At 40.5% G+C, this 8,266-nt stretch overlaps 1 pseudogene; it reads right to left on the reverse strand.

The window, feature by feature from the left end:
* Nucleotides 1–216: 216 nt before the first annotated feature.
* The window catches only part of LOC103729216, a 46,317-nt pseudogene continuing 38,267 nt past the window's right edge, over nt 217–8,266 (reverse strand).

Below are 8,266 nucleotides of genomic sequence, written 5' to 3' on the forward strand. Positions count from 1 at the left end.
GCCTTTATTCCAATAGGCTGTCTCTATTTGCTCTGTATGGAGTAATCAGATTTTAATAGGTTATGCAGCAGGCTTCTTTCCTTTGTGGTTTACTAATGGTTGCTGTTGCTGTCTTTTCACCTCCTGGTTTCTCGGTAGCCTCAGCTGCCCGACCCCTTTCTTGTTCTCTTTTTTCTCAGCTTCTTTACATCCACAGGAAGCTTTGCTTTCTTCTTCTCAAAAGACTTCAGCCCCCTTTGCTGCCTGGGCCGCCGTCTCCTCTGCCACCTCCTTTTCTGATTTGGCTGACAGTGCTGCTGCTCCTGCTTCCAGTTTCTTTACCCAGAGTTTATGATTTCTGGCCTGGCGGAGTATGGTGTTCCTGCTCATAGTCTTTGCATATGGGTTTAGCTTCAACATGATTATCAGGTTCTTCAGTGGTGTAAGGTCAAATTTACTTCTGGGAAGCTCATGTGGTGTCCGGTTCTCTCCTCCTATCTTTCTTAGCACAACCTGAGCAACAGTTCTCCAAAGCCGCAGTTTGGAAAATCCTAACAAGTTTATTGGGCTTACTAACTGAGCATGGGGTGCTGGTTTACATACAGAAGAGCTGTGTCCCCCTATTTACCGCTACACTAGAAAGTCCACACTTAAACATAGATCCTGTGACTTCCAGAGAGCCACATAAAATGGGGAAGGAGTGCATCATGGCTTCTTGGCTTATGTATCCTTAGCCCCTCCCCCTCACGCAGTTAAGGTCAACTGATTGGGTGGGAGGAGTAATTGGCTCCCCCACTTCCACTCCCTTTTGAGGAGCATGGGTAGGAGGTATGAGAAGAAGGTGTGAGAAGGAGGTATGACCATAGTTTGCCCCCATAGTGGTCCGAGGAACTTCCAGGTAAGAAATGCATTATTTTTCAGGACTCTGAAATGAATCTTTTTGCCCAGTGCTCAAAGGGCTCTTTGGATCTCTGGGCTTTTCAAGATTCTTATGCATGAGAAGGGTATAGTTACTCTTGAGAGAAGCAGCCTTACTCCAAGTCCCATACAACTCATCCAATTTCTCAAAAGCACTTTCAGTCCAAATGCAGAAATGTCCCACATGCCTGTCAGGAGCAAGTTTCAAATCTTCAGTTTGCTCACATTAAGCAGAGTAATACCAGGGATGCTTCAGAAGGCCTAGATGATACCACTGTCCTCATCATGGATGATGCAGGGTCTCCTGTGCTGGATCCGGCGGCAGTGGTTTCTCATTTTTCCCTTGCCAGCTCTTATTCACTGAGAGGCATAGCCGTTTCGGATACCATTCTAGGCTTTAAGTTTCTTAAGAAGCAGAATAGCCTCCTTGGTCTTGTAACCTTCAACCTGTGTTTGACCATCAAAAGAAATTCAGGAACTTCTTCAATACGACAACCTTTAGACAGCACCAAAGCTGGTAAGTCAGAGGCAGCCAGGGCAGAGCAGATGGGATAGAGCTGTCTGGGTTGTGTTCACTCTGTGGTGCCAATAATGCCAAGTTTTGTTTGGAATAAACATGCGGCCTCCCTGACACATATTTCCAAAGGCACATTGGCCTGAGTGGTGGGTTCCACCACCTTGAACTGGGAATTCAAGCCACAGCTATGCCAGTACCCCAAGACTCAGTATTGGTCTGATGACCTGCTAATTCTCTGATGGCATAGGCCTGTCTGTTGTTTTTGTGTAAGTTGGTATGAAGTTCATGCTGTGATATGTTGTGAATGGAGAGAATACACATAAGAGCCAAGACATCACAGTATTTTCCCTGTGAGAACAAGGGCACATCCAGCTTCATGTGGACTTCTGCCAGCACCAGAATGGAAGACACATGTCCATTCTCTTTCTGCTGTCCCTCATTACTGTACTGTGTTCAGGAACTTATTGCAAACAGGGCAGGGAGGTGACACCATGGTTTCTACTGTTGTCACTTCCATAATACCATGCTGAAGACACCTTGAGCAGCTCTGTGCCTCCTGCTACCACCTCTTACACAGGTGTACATATCAATAAAGGACCAAGTAGAGTTTTGCCTGGCTGGTGTTGCACTCTTGCACTGTGTGAGCAGAAATACTGAGGGACTAGGGAAAATACCGTTAATCTAGATGCTGACAATACTCTAGGGCACATATATCACTGAAGGAGCACATAGGAACACCGTGGTTACTGCGCCTCCCCATCCCTATGAGTCCAGTTTCTGCCACAGACTCATTTTCTTCACTGTTAGGACTTCTGTTAAGATTAGGTAAAATTCTCCTGGAAGGGTTGTTGTAGTTACTACCTTTGTAGCATCTGTACCTGTACTAGTGATTGGCCAAAGGATGTATGCCTGACCTCATGCCATTGCTTGGTCCACCAGAGCCAGATGCCCTTAGTGGAAGAGCTAGCATCAAAGTTGGTTGAATGAATCACCATTACTGCACAGAGGTCACCACTCCCATTATAGGAATAACCATATAGTAAACTACCCGCATACACTGTTGTCTGCACAACATGTGTATGAAGTACTACACAGTGTCCCCGCTCTTGTGTGGCTTACAGTGACATTGGGACTCTTCAGCTCCACAATGGTATATACACTGTAGCCAACATCATTAATCACAGCAAAAGAAGCTGTAAGAGGGCTGCATTATAATGTTTATAGGGGGAGAAATGCCAACATTATATAACAAACCTAAACCCTAGAAGCACATTTTTAGAAAAAATATAGGTAAATAGAAGTTAACACACTTCAAGTTATAGAGATAACTGATCCAAGACATTCACAAATCTGAACATAATATCACAGGACAAATGAAAAGGTAATATGACACTTTCAAAACACCAAAGAGAGACAGGAGAACATAAACTGCACACTTAGATGAAATTAGAAAGACAATTCTGGACCTGAATGAGAAATTTAGCAAAGAGGTAGAGATTTTGAAAAGAGCCAAAGAGATATCTTAGAAATGAAGAACTTAGTAAGTCAAATACATCTAAAGTTGAAAGCGTCAACAGACTGGATCAAATGAAAGGCAAAAAAAAAATATCCAAACTTGAGGAAGGGCTTTTTAATCATCTTATTCACAAAGAAAGACCAAAGAGAGTGCACAAAACCTCTGGGGCACTGTTAAATAAACAAATAGCATTTCCTGAATGCCAAAGAATGAGAGAAAAGAAAAGTTTGGGAAATATAAAACCTACTGAAATAAATAATTTCAGACTCACATTCACCCTATCTTGAGAATGACTAAGTAGGAATATATAGGATGGTCACAGAACTTCAACCAGACATGTTCAGAACAACAACAAAAAAAACTATCCAAATTTATTAGAGTGAAATCGCAAGATATACAAGGCAAAGATATAATTCTAAAATATTCAATATAAGATTGCCAATTCACATTTAAAGATATCCTCTTAGATTACCAAGAGATTTTTCAATCGAAATCTGACAAGACAGAAGGGATTAGAACAACACATTCCAGCTCTTGTATAACTGCCAACCCAAAATACCATAATCAGCAAATACCAAATACCAAATCTGTCCTTCAAAAATAATTGCGAATTAAACACTCTCCAAGACATGCAAAAATGGACAGAATTTGTGACCACCTTAACTTCCCAACAAAAGGCCCTTAAAGAAATTCTATATTTGGAAGTGAAAGAAAGATAACCACCATGAAGGAAACACAAGGAAGTTCAAATCCCATTACAACAGTTGAAACACAAAAAAAGTGACAGAAAATGATTAAACATTTAAAAGTGATTTAATCATCTTAAAATAAACTGTTCACAATGATGAACAAGAAAGGAAGAAAGGAACGTGAAGAATATCAACAAAATAGCATCATTCAGTCCATATCTTTGAATGAATATGGACTAATTTCTCTAATTAAAGGATACAGCTTTGTCAAATAGATTTTTAAAAATGATTATCTGATTAAAAGAATAACTCTAAAAGGGACAAAGAAGATCATCATGCATCATTGTAAGGTAAACTCAATAAGAAGATATAATGATTACAAACCTATGTGTACATAATGTTGGAGCAATCAGTTTTATAAAAACAAAAGCTATTGAACCTGAATGGAAAGATTGGCTACAGTACAATAATAGTGTGGGATTTCAATGTACCACTTTCATCAATGAATAGATTCCCCAAAGAAGGCAGTAATGAAATACAAGAAACCAGGAATGGACTCTCTTTCCAGAAACTGTTGACCAAGCGTTCCATAGACCCTCTAATTATACTGGCCATGGCCTCTGCTCTTGGTTACTCACCATAACTAGATGGTAAGACTCTATTGCCAAAGATGCATGAGTAGTAGAACATACAAGGAGAAACCATGTTGTTGATGAATTCATTACCACATCTCTAATGGCTACCATGCATAGTGCTGGAAGATTTTACACATGCTATCAGAAGGAAAAACAATAATCATCAACTTTAAGCAGCTGTGAATCCTGAGAACTACAATCATAACTAGCCTAGCAAGATATGACTGCTGGTACAATAGTGGTACAAATATTGTGGGAGTAACTAACCACTCCCTTTAACTGAATTTAAGGACTGTGTTTCTGTCCTATTTTGTTTTGAACATGCTTGTGCACATATGTACATATATTAGTCAGATATTTGTGTTTGTTTCCTTTTTAAAAATTATATAATTGAGATAGTCCTGTGTTAAGTAGTTAAGCAGCTCATATAAAAAGTCATGGCAGAAAAAAAGCTTTAGCTTTCTGGCTGCTTACCTTCTCTCTCACTAGTGAGTTTATCTTGTTGCTGTGGCATTCCTTTGCCATTAGTGGAACCAACTTCTTCTGATTCCAATGTAGACTGAAGACCTAAAGGAATGCCTTGGGCCTTCAGTACCAGATTGGGACTGCTGAAACATTCAGCCTTGTGAACTGAGCAAATTCCAAATCCTTAGTCTCTCCAGTGTGGTGCAGCTATTGTTGGACTACTAGGACTTTATCTTGTTAGCCAATCTAATAAATCCATATGTACATAAATATATACACATATATGTGTGTATGTATACGTATACTAAATTTTTTCAGTTCTGCTCCTTTAGAGGATTCTAAGACACTAATATAGTCTGCGTCCTAGCATAGAGCCCATCCCTGACATTGATACCAGGCTTAAGAACCTGAGGCTAGACATGTTACAGGACATAAGGGAGAACCTAATACTAATTTTCTACTAAGTAGTTTTCATATTAAACTGACTCTTAATGACTTATTGGTATACCCATAGGTTAATGTATCACAAACCTTTCATCAGAGAAATTTCCTTATGTAACAGACAGTGATTAACATAGAAATCCACAATTGGCCAACATGTAGAGAACAAGAGGTTGCAGAGTGTTTATCACTGAATAGCACACCTATATCAAACTTCTCCCTCCCAGGGTTCAGAGGTCATTATAAAAGAGAGGGTAGAAAGATTGTAAAAGCAAGAGGTGGTTGATGACAACAAGGAAACAGTTTTTCAGATAGTTACGCATATGAATGCACAGCAAAAGGAACACATGCCATTCTATCCAAGCTCAAGCCAGAAAAGAATCCCAGCATAAACATGAGGAAATGGGTAAGAAACAACCCCACAAAAAGTGTTGCGGGTTCTCCTCAGGCCAGCTGTGAAGACCCTAACCTGGATCGGGTCCCCTGCTGATTAGGGGGGTCAAGATGTGTGGAGTCACAACACACAGACCCCGGCGGTCAGGTAGAAGCAAGCACTAGGCGAGGTGCTGCAGACTCCTTTAAGGCAGGAGAGGGCAGGCCTTATATTTCCCTTTTCTCCGCCCCCAAGTCCCTTTAGTCAGCATATCATTTTCTGATTGGTCCATGCCATGCAGTCTAGTGGGCTCCTTTTGGCAGGCTATTTGCAGACCAAGAAATGAAGTGAATTCTTGCTGAATCCCAGGGCTCTAGGTCTGCGCCATCTTTGGAGGCCTCCTGCTACAAAAAAGAAATTGTAGTAACAGATGGCTGCTGAGATGGGCAGAGACAGTTTCTTTCAAGCATGAGACTCTTGATAGGTTTACCATGCTCCAGTGAATGGACCAAATTGGTTGGCAGGTAATAAAGGGGAGGTGGGGATAGAGGAGAGGGTCTAAATACCATCAAATTGTATTGTATGCAGACTGATGGAACTAACCTTATCAGATGTTTTACAGCCATACTTTGAGGCCTATAATAATCTGGTCAGAGGGACTTAAAAGACATTTTTTGCCCTTGCCCTCCAAGGTCAACCAAGTTCCAGGGAACTATGTAACATCTCTCAAAATGTCCTGTAACTGTGGTGAGTCACCTGTCCTCTTGTTTAGGGAGGACATGGAGACCCCAAGAGATGGACTTGACCAGAGTCCAGTCTACAAAGAGGAGGGTCAACTTAGAGGAAACATCTCATTCATGCTTCCAAGTGAAGCCAGAAGTGGTCGTACAGGACCTTTGACTTATCTTCACATAGATGGAACTTGTAAAAGAAAGGAGCCTGGAGCTCCTCCCAAGCCCATGTGACCCCTGAGGAACAAATCCTTAAATGACCTTAAGTGTAAAAATAAATTGATTTATTTAGGCCAACTGTACGGTCTTAAAGACCCAAAAAGAAAGTATAACCAAAGAGTAAAGTCATCAGTATACTTCTTTAAGAGTTCAAGGGATTATACTTCCCAGGCATTAGGCTTAAGTCTATATAAAAAGTTATTAGACAATTATTTCTCATTGATGATTTTGTTCCTAACCATAAAGTACTGCTAAGATGTAAGACTTCAAATCTTGGTCTACAATACTGTAGTGCCCACCTGTAGCTAAGGGAGACAACCAGCTATTGTTCTACAATGATGGATAAATTTGTTTTCTCCTATTTCAGAAGCTTTTGAGAGGGAACTGACACTGATTCTAACTTCTCCAACAGCTATCAAAATACCTGAAAGCAAATCCTGAATCCATCACTCTAAAGTCCAGCCTTGGAAGACAAAAGAAAAATGAGGAAGAACCCAATAGAGAGATGCTTTTGGAAGCCCTTGTCAAGAAATTCAAATGGTCTCTGATATGAACATTTGAAAATTGCCCTGTCCTGACTTTTTTCTAGTTCCCTGTCTAGAACTTGTAATGCTAATTACTCTTGCCTTTACTTCTCCTTCACATCTCCTATTTATGATTCAATGTCTTTCTTTTCCCCCTAGAGATAAAAGTTATGAAATTTGGGAGTCTTTTAGATAGGCCTTTTAGAAGGGGTACTCCAATTGCCTCACCCTGTGTCCCTGCTCAATGTGGAAGAAGCCAGAGCAGTCTGTGACCCGATTCCCTATTGGCAGTTTGGGTAACCCCTTCAGAGGATGGTGTAATAAGAATAGGAGATAGGAATTGGCTAGGCAATTAATTTTTTATACCTAACATAATTACAAATTATGTCACATAATCATAGGCAGTTAGGGTAAAAAAGACCCCAAGGAAAAGTAACCAGTTTCTTGGCTAAAAGTCAAAACATCCTTGGACCTCTTAGCAACATACTCTGTTCCAAAGGCCAAAAATGTCAAAAGTATTTTGGAGCTGGTATCTCATCTTTAAAAGATTTTAGGATTACCCCTTCAGAGGGGAGAATGTTAGAGTACACAAAAGCCCCATAAAAGTAAACGAAAGAAGAAAAAAAAGAAAAAAGTGATGGGAGATACGGGAGGTCTTGGAGGGGAGAGAACGGGCATGGATTTGATGAAAATACCTTATATGCATGTATGAAATTCTCAGTAAAGTTTTTGAAAAAGTTAAAAAAAAGAAAATTGTAAAATTTGAATAAAAAATTGTTAAAATGAATACTGTACTGGGAAAGAAGTAATTAGATTGTGTTTCAAAGTAATGATCTCATAAAATCAATAAAAGTTTCTTGGGGGCTAGAGAGATGGCTCAGCAGTCAGAGTGCTGGTTGTTCTTGTAGAGGACCTAGGTTTTATTCCCAGCACCCACACTGCAGCTAACAGCCATCCATAACTCCATTTCCAGGGGAATCCAACACCCTCTTCTGACTCCACAGGCATAGCACAACATGCTGCACTTACACACATGCAGACAATACACTTGTACACACAAAATAAAATATTATATTGCCCCCGCCTCTGGGGACCCTGTACAGGTAAGACTCGAGGGGGACCACTCCCTGAAAGGAAAAACGGGCGAGAAAGAAGAGATGGAGCCCAAGCAAGTCCACTTGTCAAGGGCCGCTTTATTGTATTGCAAGCTTTTCTTATATACAGTTTGTATTTAGAAGGGGTTGAAGAAGTTGGTCAAA

Source organism: Nannospalax galili, unplaced genomic scaffold (assembly GCF_000622305.1).
Source record: "Nannospalax galili isolate Female #2095 unplaced genomic scaffold, S.galili_v1.0 scaffold131, whole genome shotgun sequence".
Lineage (NCBI taxonomy): Eukaryota > Metazoa > Chordata > Mammalia > Rodentia > Spalacidae > Nannospalax > Nannospalax galili.